Raw genomic sequence first — 15229 nt, forward strand, 5'->3', positions numbered from 1 at the left:
TTTAATTTAAGACCAAGTGTGGAAGAAATTGACAACTCCCTACGACCCGAAGAGAACACGGCGCAAAGTGGTGGCACGAGAGGGAAGCAGGTTACTAGTAGAGCCAGTTCCACCCCTCTCTCTTCAATTGAACAAGAAGAGGAAAACCCTGCGGGGAAAGTTAAGAGACAGAGAAAGCGGAAAGGACGCAATAAAATGAAAAGGGGCAAACAAGTCCTAAACCTCTACCCGATGTTTAACAGCCTTGGACCACCTGGTGTTTCCGGAGATGTCGAGCAAGTAACTCCCTCTGTCCCAGGAACAACAACGGAAGCACAACCAATCAATCAAGTTTGTGACAAAAGGAAGAGTCTCACTTCCAGCCCGCCATTAGTAAAGGAACCACCAACGGTCCCTTCGGGAAAATACTTGCCCATTGATGCAAAAGAACAAAAAACCACCACCAACTTGGCTCCCCCCAACATACACATCAAGCAGAACGAAATAGACGTGAATCATGCTCCGAGTCTTGCGACAAGGCCGCTTGGAGGCCCCATCTTAAAGCTGGAAGATGCAGCAACCTGTGCCAATCATCAACAGGGCCCACTCCCAGTAAATAAAAACTGGAACTTTGGTCATGTAAATAATGAAAAGCCTGACACTACGCGCAATGAGATCCCCTTCAAGGGTCCTTTGATAAAAATAGCGCAATTACCATTCATGGATAAAACAGAGGCAATGCCCAGGCCAAATAGCACAGTTCGGAGTGGGGACAACTACTCTACCCTCTTCTATCCAGAATACAAGTCTAAAGGCAGCCACGATATCCTAAATCGGGGTAACATTTTAAAGCTGATACAAGCGTTAGGTCTGTCTGATGAAATTACCTCTCAAGACATAATCTCGGTAGAATTCATCGCACCATGTCAAGGCCAATCAAATGATTCTACAAAAATCACCTGGAAAACTGCTGAAGCAATGAACAAAATTTTAGGGTCAATCGACACCTTCAAACAATGGGGAATACTGATACAACCGGGAAGGGAAGAGGGTTACACACACGTTTTACAGGGAAGCTGCGGTGTTGTAAATAGAAGCGTAGGGAGGGGTACAGTTTATTCCGTCCTTAGGGGAGCATGTAATAAAACTCCCACTTCTGCCCACCCAATGAGGAAAGCAAAAGAAGATGGGTGCACAACAAATAGGAATCTGGACGAGGTGGGTTCTTGGTCATGGCTGGCCGGCGCCCTGAATACAACCCGTCTTTTACGCTGACATCCTAGCAGGGTGGACTGCTACGATAAGATTCCTTTAAAAATCTGTTCATGGAACATAAATGGCCTCACGAACAAACTCGAGGACAACACTACCATTCCCTACCTTCGGGGTTTTGACATACTCTTATTACAAGAGACATGGCTCATGGCACCGCATCATCTAGAAGGCTTCAAAATACACCACATTCCAGCGCACAAACTGAATCGTCCGGGAAGGGGGAGTGGCGGTCTAGCAGTTTATATATCAACAAAAAACGCAGTCACTTCCTGGGACTTGCCGGCCTCATCAAATCGCCTCCAATGTGTGGGAATCTCTCTTATCGTGAACAATGGCCAAAAATGGAGGTTAACACTCATGAACGTCTATGTTCGCCCAAATACAGCATCCAGGAAATCCTTTGCAGATGAAGTATCGGCATCAGTAGTAAGAGCGCAAACAGGTTTTCCAAATTCAGAAATTTTACTCACTGGTGACTTTAACATGTGGTTAATGTCAGTTCTTCATAAAAATGAGGTCACCAAATCACACGATAGCATCTGGGTGATCCCACCGCAAGCCAAGCCGGGTTGGCATAAGGAGGATTCTCACGGAAGTTCTCTACAAGGTAACCTCGAAAATCTGGGTCTAAGAGCTTTAAACGGACGTTATCCTGCTGACAAGCCACCTCGATTCTCCTACCTATCGAAAAAAGGCACTTCATTAATCGACTATACCTTTGTCAGCATCTCTTTGCTCCATCAAGTAGCTGGATACTGTCTTGGAAACAGAATAGAAAGTGATCATTGCCCGCAAGAAATTACTTTGAGGACTGGCCTCACACAACATAAAAAGGTAAGGGACTTGCCATCTGAGAGCCTCACAATCAACCTCAAACGCATCAAATGTTCCCTTAAGAATCTTCAATCCATATCAGCCGAGGCCAAACAAATAATTGAGCGCCAAACGTGCTCGGGCAATATATGTGCCAACTGGTCAATATTTGCTACCGAACTTACGGATAGATTTGCGAAACCAACAAAACATGCAAGCCAAATTGATCAAAAGAACATGCCGCGCTCAAACGGTGAGATACTATCTGCAAAAAGAGCAATGAATCGCTCATGGCGGGCTTTAAAAACTGACCCATCGGATCCCAGCAAAATAAAAAAACTGAGAGAGGCACGTAATCATCTTAAGAAAGCTAAACGTGAACTACGCAAAAACCAATGGAACCTGTTTTGGGTCAAATTACAGTATGATATTAAATCAAACAACTCTGCCAGGTTTTGGCGCACAATCAATAGTACATCTGGATGCTCTTCCAAAGTCGCTTCCTCGAGCATTCTCGAAATAGAGTGGGTTGAATATCTTTCTTCCCACTTCAATGACCAGGAATTGCGCATTAATGATCAATATCCCCCTTTCAGGGACACACTACTACAATCAGAGACTGCCTCAGAATCTCATCAGAACTCTTCAAACTCTTCAAAAAAGCTCGGCCACAAAATGGCACCAATAAAAGTAATTCATTCGATCCAGAGCTGCGCTAACTTAGTGCCAGTCCAGAAGGGCGAAATTGAAAAAATAATAAAAAAAGGACGTCTGGATGTCGCGCCTGGCCCTGGGGGAATTCCTCAAGCTTTGTTCAAGGAAGATCCAACTTTTTGGGCTGCGAAACTAAGCCCCCTTTTCAACACATGTCTCCAAAACAACATCATACCGCCCTCCTGGCGTGGATCTATCCTTGCACCAATCTTTAAAGGCGGGGACAAAAAATCTCCTGGGAATTACCGCCTCATCGCACTCATTGACAACGAAGCAAAGTATTTTGCGGGAGTGCTGCTAAACTCACTTAGGTCATGGGCTGTGGAAAACTCCATAATTCCCCCGAATCAAACAGGCTTTACAATAAACACTGGAACTTCAGTCAATCTCATGTCCCTCTCATGCCTAATTGACCAAGCTAAATTCTGCTCTTGTTCACTTTATATGGGGTTTATCGACTATCAAGCGGCCTTTGACAATGTCAACAGAAGCAAATTATGGCAGAAGCTGTCCAGTTTCAACATTCCAGAGGCCCTTCTAAGAGCCATACAACTCCTGCACCAGGATACATGGGTTAGAATTAAGATCGGGGACGGCTCAAGACTGTCTCGCCAGATTTCGACAGAAAAAGGCCTCAAACAGGGATGTGTCTTGGCCCCAATACTTTTCAATCTATTCCTAGCCGACCTTCCCGAAGTTCTCAATAAGGTCAATTCCCACGCTCCTAAATTATCCGGTTTGCCGCTGACAAACCTATTATATGCTGATGACGTGGTACTGTTAAGTAAAACAAAGATCGGAATGCAAAGACTTCTGGATGCTATTTCCGACTACTCCAACAATAATGAGCTTCGCATTAACAACAGGAAGACGAAAATTCTAGCGGTGCATTCAAGGAAAGCAGAGAAGCTGTCTTGGGCTCTGAATAACGAACGCATTGTCGAATCCAACTGCCAAAGGTACCTTGGTGTCATTTTTAACAAAAACGGAAAATACAAATCCCAACTAGAAGAGCAAAAAAGGAAGGGCACGGCACTTGCCTTTGCAATCGGTATAATTCAAAAGAAACTTCAAGGCCCTACTCTTGCACCCACACTTCAGGTGGCTCAGGCAAAAATCATTCCCACTCTAACTTATGGCAGTGAAGCTTTAAAAGGATTGGACAGTGACCATCTGGATAAAATAATCACTAATATCTACAGGTCCGTGTTTAAATTACCAAACCACACATCACCTGCACAAATCAGGTTGGAATTTGGCATCTGCAAACAACGACTGGCTAGAGCCATGTCCTTCCTCGTGTGCTGTCTCAAGTTGAGGTTATCAAAGGAGGGAAGTTTAGGTTACCATTTGTGGGCCTGCATTGATAACAACTTATGGCGAGCAGGACACGAATATTGGTCAAAAGGCTTAAAAACTCTGTGCCTAAATGACCTCTGGATCCTGCATGCCAGTCAGAAGGAATTCAAAAGGCTAGCGAAAATCAGCACTAAACAATTGTCAAGAGTGGAAGACAAAGCCAGCCTCGCAAAAAGAAGTCATGGGTGGATGACCCTTCAATCCTATGCCTTACTAATCCCACAGCCGTACCTTACCACATTGTTTAGTGCTCGGACGAAACTAAGTTTTTTAAAACTGAGACTGGGAGTCATCAATCTGTTGACACATCGGCCAAAATGGAAAAGAGAACATGGAAAAGTACAGTGCCGACTTTGTGGGTCTCCCAAAGAAGACATTATACACATCATATGCCTGTGTCCTCTACTATTGACAGAGAGACGGGCTTTACTCAAGCATCACTGGAATAGAAACATGATTAGAAGCTGTAGAGCAGCAGTTTTGGCGTGTTTCGATCCTAGGAACACTAAACTAAATTGTGCCCTAGTAAGATTTATGGAGTGCGCTGCAAAAAAACATACTGAGCTGTCCAGAGTCTGCGATCCCCCATTGGAATAATGCTGCTAAATCTTCACTTGCTGCTTCTGGCTCCTTTGAATATGACTTTTTAAACTGAAGTTTTACCTTATTATCCATACATATCAACTTTTTATGAAATTATCGTCTTAAATTAACCTTGAATTTTAAATGTTTGTATTTGCAATAGTTTACTTTTAAATCACGCAATAAAGTTTATATTATTATTATTATTATTAAACTTTTTCTTATATTGTATATAATGAATTGGCTGTCCCTTATCTAGAAGATAGCATCCAGATAAGTCTGATTACACTTTGGCACAGTAAATGGAGCAAAGTAGGTACCAAGTTTACTAAAGCGATTATAGCAGACAGACTAACACTCAAGCACAGAGAGAATTCCATGACTGGAGTATGTGAATAGTTGAAAAAAAAAGTAGATGGGAATAAAAGTATTGAAGATTCATTTGTGTTTTATGTTACAGCAAGAAAGCAGTCCTCATGGGAAACACAGAGTTTGATAGGGAAAATAGAGAACGCTCTAAGTTAACTGTGTGTAGTTACTTTTCAGATCCTGTTCAAAAAGGAATTCAAAGCAATCTGTTAATTGTACCAAACACGCAACAAGATTATGGCTAGGCACTATGCAACTTATGTTAGCTTTCCCTAAAATGGGGGTGTGGGCCCATAAGTTACCTAAATACCAATTCACCGATAAATCTTCCCAGTTAACATTGCACTTTACTCTTTTTTGGAAATTGTATAGGTATTTAAAGAAATGAGCTTCACAACTGTTGTTTGCGCCCGAAAAAAGTATCCATTACCAGGATGCCATTAATTTTATTTGCAACCTTGATAATGTAGGCTGATGTTATGCAGTCTCTATTTACATTGTAACTGCTATTAATAGGAGGACATCTTATTCATATTTAGAAGTTTTAGCATAAGAGGTTTAATAATGAGGTGGCTTTAACTGTGCCTCATTTGCCACCATCCAGTGTTTTTAGTAGTGGCTGCTGATTTTATTCTTGTATTTGAGTCTGAACATAGTCTTCACTTTTTGCATTATTGCACATGTCCTGTCCTCTTGATATCATCTTGGATTTCGAAGGATTTACAGGTTGCAATTATTTCACATATCATTATTTTGCACTGCACAGACACTTAAATTGTAGAGGAATCATGACTTTGTAAGGAGACGTAGTTGAGGATGTCAGACTATGTCTAAAATGAATACCCCCAAATGAAATGTTTTTCTATATATCATTGAACATTATACATATTTATAGTGATGTTCCCCAGATGGATTTTGACTCTTGATATAGAATGGATGCCTCTAATTTAAACCCTTTTTAATATTTATGATGATTTATTGTGATATTACATATTTTACTCAATTTCATTTTGTGATTCTTTAATGTTTATTTTTATATGATGATGATGATGACAGTGGATCCACATACCCGATTGGAAATCATGTATAAAAGCGCACTCAAAACTTCCCGCTTTGTTCCACTTCCAACCTTCATAACGACCAAAGCCAGGGGCACTCCACTGAGAACTCAATGACCTGCTGCCAAAGGTGGGGGATACAACCTTGTCTGCCTATTTTACTGGAAACCTGTGGGTCTGCCTGAGTCTTGGAAGCTTGCCTGCCTGCTGGAAGGTGAGAAGGAGCAACTGGTTCTGCATTGGCTGTCGACATGAGGAGGTGAAGCCCAATCACTGAGACCATAGTGAAGCGTAGGCTAGGAGAAACACAATGTGCCTGAGGGTCTCCTGGACTCCTTTTATACCCATGCATACCCAAAACAACCCAACATGATACTACGATTCACCAGTGTGACCTGCACAAAGAAAGACCAGATAACCTGTACTGACTCTGCTTTTGCTCCTTTACAATGGACTAGAGAAAAGAATTTCCCAGCCACGAGTGCCACGTCTATCCAATTAAGGCTGTCCACCAAAATATTGAATTGAAAATATTATCTGACCATAGCATTGTGATCAATATATTATGACTAAAAAAATATAGCGGACCAAAATATACAATTGACAAAACTTGAGAGCAGATGTATGAGTCTCTTAAGTGTGAGAAAGCTCTTAACTTAGCATTATTTCAGTACTTTTGAATTCACAAAAGCGTGTAAGTGACTTTCTTTCGTTTTGTGAAATGTTTTAAGAAAATGCAAAACTTCTGTAGCATTGCACAGCTTAAAACACTTTCAGCTGTTAATTTTTTGTAAAAACAAATTCTATAATATTATGCATAGCCTTTATGTACAGCTATTAATTTGTAAGGGAATGCTTTTTGTTACAGTTTGTTATATATCATAGTTATCATGCCACATCTTTCCTTGGTATGTTACTTTACTTTCATATCACAGCCAGTATGTAATCTGAAGTTAGAATGGATGTTATTATCCATATGATATGTTATATTTTTAAACATAATGACTCTACTATTAAGTTTAATCACTTAATTTGTTCTACTAATGCATACGCATTTGTACTGTATGCTGTCTCAAAGTTGGTGATGATGTAGTATGCATTAATGTATGTACAATACTCATGAATTATAAGTGTATACATTAGTCCAGCATAAGTTATGCATCCATGCAAAAGCTGCGATAACAAACTTTATTAAGAACTTCAAGTTGTTTTAAACTGAGACATATTAAATCCACATTTTGAGACAACTAATACACGCAGTATTCATGAGTTATTTGGGGTTGGACTCTCAAAATAATAAGGGTGTGCATATTTTGTGATGTCAGATTTTTAGTTAACAGTCCTACTTTCCTAAGGTTAATAAAATGTACAAAATGTTTAAATGGATTTCTCATCTCTTAAGTGAGGAAAATGCTTGGGTGACTCTAAGTGACCAGGTGTAAAAAAAACGGTACTTACATCAATATCACAGGGTGCATGGAGTAAAAATAGATTTTTCATGCAAAAAATGGCTTGTGGGATACAAATGAACTTGTTTTTGTAGTAGAAAACTTTCAGAAAAAGTAAGTATGCAACAATGCATGTACTTTCCCCAATGTTTGTTGGACTCAAATAGTAAATCTGACCCTCCATAATGTCTGCACTATTCTCAATGTTTATTAATCTGGAGTGAGAATAGTAAATTAAACCCCCTAGCACTACCCACCAATGTTGTCACTTATTGCATTTTTTGTGAGACTGGAGTAAGATTAGTAAATCTTATCCCTCTCAAAGGTATGCTCCGCCTGAAACGTTTGTTAGTTTGGATTTAAAAGAGTAAATATGAACTCCCTCTAATGTTTGCATTTGTCCTCACGTTTGTTGTACAAGAGGTAGAATAGTATTTTAACCCCTCCATATTTGCATTTTCCCGGTTTATTAGTTTGAAAATAGAATAGAAAATCTGATCTCCCCACACACATTCTATGTATTTGTCCTAGTATTTGTAGGATTGCAATTACATTGGTGTTTCAGAATTATATCTTATTTTTTATTTAATTTTAGATTGGAGTTTGTTTTTATTTACATTAATTTGTTAATTTTTATTTAAATATTTTGAGAATATTTTATTTAAAACACTATATTTTTAAAATAATTTCATGTCTTTAAAAACATTTTTAATAGTTGTTTTTATAAAAGCTTTGCATTTTCTGTTATATGACATATTATCTAATAAACACTCATTTTAGCAATATCTTTTTTCTTTAATGGTTCAATACGTATGTAACATTTAAAATTTTCGCAAGCTTGTTTTGTGTCATAATATTTCTTTTCAAATAATAATATTTTATTTCCTATTTAAGAATTATTGTATTAAAATAATCAACATTTTTGGATTTATCATTAAATATTTTTTTAATATTGTTTGTGGAAGGTATTTTAAAGTATCACGTATTTGTATACGTTAAATTTATAAAAAGTTATTTAACTATTTTTTAAATTTGTGTTAATGTACAACATTTGAAGAAAATGTATTACAATTTTTTGAAAACATCAATTTACCTTTTTAAAAGTACAATAACATTAACTCCATTTAAATGTATGTACTTCCCTAGGGAATGTCAATATTTTGTTTCACTTCATTTTTGTTGTGGTTATTCGGCTACTTTACGCTACATGTATGTAAACCCAATATTTTGGACCTCAACTGTTTTTTACACAATGTTTTTGTATAAGGACATTTTGGAGGTTAATATTCTGTCATATAATACACAACCAGAGTCCCTTTTGCTTGTGCCACTGCAGCTTTCACCAGCATAACAAGAGATAAGAAGGTGGGACGGTCTGACTGTGCTCCTGCTACCACAAATTTAACTGTCTGCTATTATAGACTGCACACCCACACATAGAGAACTTGAGTGCACTCCATTGTAGGAAATGCTAACATGTGAATGAAATATTGACTTAGAACTTGACTAACTTATTGTAGAGAGAACTTGTTTACATTATTACTAGGACCTGGTCAAAGCATATTGACTATCCTATAGGTCACAGACCTCATTTAAGCTGCTCCATTTCACCATAGTGAACCTGCTCATTGACTTAACTCTAAAGTTTATGTTTAAAGAAAAAATCCTATAGCATCCATAGATTTTCTACCATATTCTGTGTGGTCTAGAATGTGGTACGTTTGAAGTGCTTTTCTTTTTCTTAAAAGAAAAGTACTGGATGGCCATTTGCTTTATGTCTGTTGTTCATCTGTTTGAGTTCCAAGTCTATACCTCCCACATTACTTCCCTTAGACATTTTTGACTGCTGGCCATTGCTACCCTGAGAGTCTTTTGAAGAAGTGGCACACTTGGTGCAGTTTGCAGACCCATAGTAGGGTGGAACCCAGTATATCAGTGGCAAACATGCAAAGCCACTACAGTTGATGCACAGTAGCCACGGCCAGAACTCTGGTCCCTCAAACAGGGTCTGACAGTGGGTATGGGACAAAGTAACCTCCCTACTTACCATAGGCACAAGAAACTTTAAGCAAACTATACTAGAGGCATGGGAAGCTGCTCTGTATGATTTCATTAAGACTTCTGATGACTTACTCCCTTGAAATTCCATAGCAGGACTGGGCTGAGAGTGCGGCCAGTAATATCAGCTAGTAAAAGCGCAGCAGCAGCCCTTCTTCACTATTACTTTTTTCTAGACAAGAAGGTTCATTACTCTGTCCTGCCAGAAATAATCTTTCCCTTCCCTCCACTATTCTCGCAACCCTCCGTATTCCCTCCCTGCAATGCACAAAAGCCTTTGCTCCAGTTTACCACCTGCTTCATGCACAAAGTGAATGGGAGCGTTAATTGGGAATTCTGTGTTGTTTTACACCTGGTAGACCAGGTCTGCACAGTTGTTCCCCATTCTATAGGGTTTAACCTCTAGTAGGAGTAATCATCTGTGAAGTTACAGGTTGGGAATAATAATTCCAGCCACCCAGGATCTCCGCACATGTTTACTCCTAAACCGTCATGATCTTTTTGGTTTGAAAAAGGCAATCACCTTCTAATCAGTGACCCAATTGGCTGATAATGGGATGTCAGTCTGGCATGAATTTGGTCCCTTTTCCATACAGAAGACAATAAGCAATATTAAGAATTATGAGACTGGATTGATTGTTCAATGTGAAGCCAATGAATATATTGTAGAAGCTAAGTACAATGCCTTGTTATCTGAGTATTATGGGCTAGTGAGTAGCAATGCTCTGAACATGTTGTGCTATTGCAAGTTGAAAAATCTAGAGACCAGCAAATACTTCATTGCAGTAGTAGACACCGGATGTGATGATAGCTTCAGTTAACCATCCCATTTAGCTTTTATGCAAAACATGCATCACTTTCCATAGAACATCAATGTCATTTGTATTCAGTTTAAACATATCAATCATAAAATAAGATCAATCAAGAAAACAAAATAACCCTTTAAATTGTACACACAGCTTTAAAGTTCCATTGTCTGATTAATCTTAATAGCAGCAGAAAAAACAACTAATAACAACACATACTAATGAGGTGTTAAGCAGCTGTAGAAAAAGAAACTCTGGTATAAATTGCACAAAATGACTTTGTTTAGGAAAGCCAGGAAGTAGATAACATTTACAAAAAAGCATAAAATGCATAGTGCATTGCAAAGAAGCCTTATCCATGGACAACATCTTACACTGTCCTGTCCCTTCCTACTCTTAGGAAATGACAGAGAATATTGTATAAGCTCCACACTAAACCTAGTTATTAAATATTGATCTCGCTTTTTATATGCATTGCAATTGTGGAATTGCATTATAGGTGTTGTTTTGAGCATTATAAAAGATTTAACTGATTTTTTTTGACAGTTCAAGAATCTCTCTATTTTGTTTTTTGTGATGATAAAAACAAGTAGACCTAGTCCTTGTCCTTTTTTTCATTAACTTTTCTGGGCGTTGAAAAATATCAGGTCTGCACAATTTGGTGCAGAGTAATTTAATATAGGTTAGCCACCTTTATTTGCCACAGACCTCCAAAGATGTAAGATCTTTAATAATCAGTCTATTGAGATTAGTCCAAATGGAGATCCATAGCAATAGTGGGGAGAGTTGAATTCGACCTGCTGAAAAAGAGAGAAAATGTTCTTAACGGGATAAAAAATGTGAGCATACTTGGGGCACAGATAAAGGACAATGATAAAAGTGTCTTTATTTTACTTTTAATGGATGGGTGTCAATTGCAGGGAACGGATACACACTTGCTGCCATATAAGGTGATCATGTGCAGTAGAAACTTTGTGACTAGCCTGCTGGCAAAACTGAACACAACTGAACATAAGTGTACAGAACACCTTAAAAACAGAGAAGTTCGATTCACAGAGCTGCCCTATCAAAAACCGAACACCCCTGGCTAATGTTGTGTAGTTTCTATATTACCCCAGCAGGACCTGCACGCTTGGAAAACATATACTGTGGGATTGGTGGTAGACTGGTTCTGTGCTGGTTCTGTGCACCCCCACCACGTATGTTAGCCTAATTTATATTGCCTAGCTCACAGTGCCATTAGAATCTCCTCTTATCGGGGAGAGATTAGTTTCTGGCAACCTTAGATCATGACCACCCTGATCCCTCAGAATCGTGGAAACAATATACTACCTTTCGCTCAGTCACTCATGCTTACTTATTCGGTTTGTCTCAAAAAGTTACACAGAATAAACAGTCTGGGCGTTTCTATAAGTATTTATTGAACAGTTGTTATTCTAGTGTAAAATATATGTGGTGTAGCAACCAGCAGACAATAGCTGAGATATATTATCAGCAGTACAATCAAAGTGAAGGGATATCACAGTTGTACCATATTGCAATAATAATGGTTACATACATGAATATATAAAATGATTTATAAAATGCCCATACTCCTACCATGCCTAACTAGATGTGCCTAAGTGTACCTAGTATGTGTGTCGGTCTAAAAGCCTAAGAGCCAAGAATCCTTCTAGGATTTAGTTGAACCCTATTACCTGAATAGAGAGAGTGTGGGACCCTGTCCTGGTCTCGAGTTGGACACCCCGCAAGGGCTGTGTTAGACCGTTGTCATCTGGAGCGGCTGAATGCAGGAGCCTCAGCGTCTCTGGTCCGTGTGTCAGCATGGAAGACTCGGTTCCCTCTATCTTACTGTGGCAAGATGTGGTGTATTTATACCCTAAAGTGTCTTGTCCCTCAGTATGGTTTGTATTAGTCTTTGTTAAACATGAGGAAGACGTCAGGGATGAACTTTGTACATACATATTATGCGGGAGATGGAGCTGGTTAATGCTCATGTATAATTATTGAGTACATTGTAGGCCTGTGTTCGGGAAAAACCCTGCAGTGTTCTAAGCACAGACTAGATAATGTTCAACCCTCAGAGCTCGTTGTGTACTGTAGGGAACTAATGTAGGTGAAAAATCATGCCTATATTAGGGCATAGGAGATCATGACTTTAATAGGCCATAGACGATTATGACCAAAATAGGGCATATACGAATATGACTATAATAGAGCACATGCAAATATGACCATACAAGGCATATATGAACGCGTCTATAGTAGGGCCTCTATACGAAACATAACATCCACTCCACTTTCGAATTGGATGACAATGACCATACATAAAATCTGGACAATTTAAATTTTTTCTCAAAAACAGCTAAAAACATGGTCTTGAAAAGACATTTAAAAGTTATTTAAAAAAGTTACAAATCAACTATTCTATAGTTGCCACCTGAAAAAGTCAATTCTGTCTCACTCATAAAAGTTGCAATACCATAATCAGAAGAAGGCCATTCTTTCTCAAGTGAAAGTGTCAATTTAGGAAATGTTCCAAATTTAGTTTATTTATGAAATGAAGTGGAGAAGCCGAATTCATTCCCAGGTCGCGATGAGCCAATTCCAGATTAAGGGCCCGATTCACAGAACTAACTTAAGACAAAATCCTAAACTTACTACCATTTTCGTATTCACAGAAGGCACTTACTCATTTTGGCATTCACAGAAGACACTTACTCACTTTGATATTCACAGAAGTTAGGAGTCCTAACTTTAGGACTCCTAAATGCCTTCTGTGAATACCGAAAGTCTTAAAATTATGATTTTTCTCAGTTTAGGAGTTTTAAAGTTAGGACTCCTAACTTTACTACTATTAAACTGAGAAAAATCCTAATTTTAAGGCTTTCTGTATTCACAGAAGGCATTTAGGAGTCCTAAAGTTAGAAGTCCTAACTATACTACTACTAAACTGAGAAAAATCCTAATTTTAAGGCTTTCGGCATTCACAGAAGGCATTTAGGAGTCCTAAAGTTACGACTCCTAACTTCTGTGAATACTGAAATGAGTAAGTGCCTTCTGTGAATACCAAAATGAGTAAGTGCCTTCTATGAATACCAAAATGGTAGTAAGTTTAGGATTTTGTCTTAAGTTAGTTCTGTGAATCGGGCCCTCAGTGTCCTGGCTGGGAGATACAGCATTATCGGTGTTAGCTACTGCAGACGAGAAATGCAACACCTCACAGAGAACGTCAATCGCACATAGATGGAATTCAGCACTGCCAACAGTCGGTGCTGCGGCAGCGTGTGCGACAGTTGTTACCTGAGTGACTGTGGAGGAGCCACCTAACCCTGCAGGAGCAAACGGCACCTGTGGCTTCTCAAGGAATGCGTTCATCAGAATTGGAAGACACTGGGAACAATGCAGAGCATGGGCCTTTAGTGGGTTCAGCATAGCATCCATGTCCGGAGGCGTATCTGATGAAAACATTAGACAGAGATCCAAAGTGCATTCGTCTCTGCAGAACATTCATCTAAGAACAGGTAAGATGCAGTCCACCCAGACTGGTCTAAACGACAGAAACCAAGAGGCATTCAGTTCTCTTAGGCAAGATATGCCCTTAAGCTGTACCATGCATTCACAGTACTTCCCCTCCATGAGTACGTTCGCCATTTCCTCGGAAATTGGGCCGTCCATTGTGTAGCAGTAAAATTACAATCAGGACTCCGGCGTTTAGGAACAGGATAAGCAGTAGACCTCCAAACACGCTTCCCAACACTGAGTGTAAAAAATGTGGGATTACTCCGAGGACTGTCTGAAAGGTGCTTAATAGTGCTGACCCTATGGTCTTAAATAGGTGTACAATCCCGCTCGTATCGAACATGTTGAAGATACGACAACCATTTCTACGAAATGGAAGGGGCAGTTTGTACGTATAAGCGCCTGAATCTCAGTCAAGGTCCTTGCAACTTGAAGTTTAAAGGTTTCTCGAGAGGAGAATAAGGGCACAGTTTGCTGTAAATGCATGGCTTTCTGTCTGCTCAAAGTATCAAATTGTATAAAGGAAACATTCAACAATGGCTATAATGGCGCCTCCCTGACTGTGTTCAGTGGCAGAAACAATACTTGCATACAGCAAGTAACCCTTGAGTTAACAGTGACCAGATATGCGACCCCCGGAAGCATCCTGCAGCAACCTTGATCATTAGCATCAAGTAACTCCCATTCGAGAGCAGCTAGAAAACCGGCGTGATCATGGCCGCTGGCGTCCCTGACATGTGGCAAAATAGATTACTACATGCTCCATGCAGAGAAATATCCTGACACTTAAGAGAACCGCTTAAAGTGTTCTTGCAGTTTGTACCACTCAGATAAACTTCTCAATCCCCATTCCTGCATCGATATCTATATGGTAACTCCCAAGTTTCCTTAATGTAGTCCTTATCCATTTTTTTCATATTTGCCTGCCTGCCTTTGCTCAAGGCAATATTGAAACTGAAACGTAGTGGCCGGCAGAGTGATTTGGCCATGAATTAGCCATTCAGTTGATGGTAATTCGGCTACAGTGAATGGTAACCTTTCCAGTTTCTCAATACGCAGCATTGCATATATGGCTCCCCTTTGTGCCATTTCTTTCTGTTTATCAGTTAGATTGTAATCTGAAAACAGAGAGATGGTGTTTATAAAACACCAGGGCACATAGCCTGCACGTAAAGATTGCAGCGTCCATCTTAACATTACAATAGAACGTAACTGAGATTGTCCGTGTTGTAACAAGGCCAGATCC

The sequence above is a fragment of the Triturus cristatus genome, chromosome 10, assembly GCF_964204655.1.
Source record: "Triturus cristatus chromosome 10, aTriCri1.1, whole genome shotgun sequence".
In the NCBI taxonomy this organism is placed as follows: domain Eukaryota; kingdom Metazoa; phylum Chordata; class Amphibia; order Caudata; family Salamandridae; genus Triturus; species Triturus cristatus.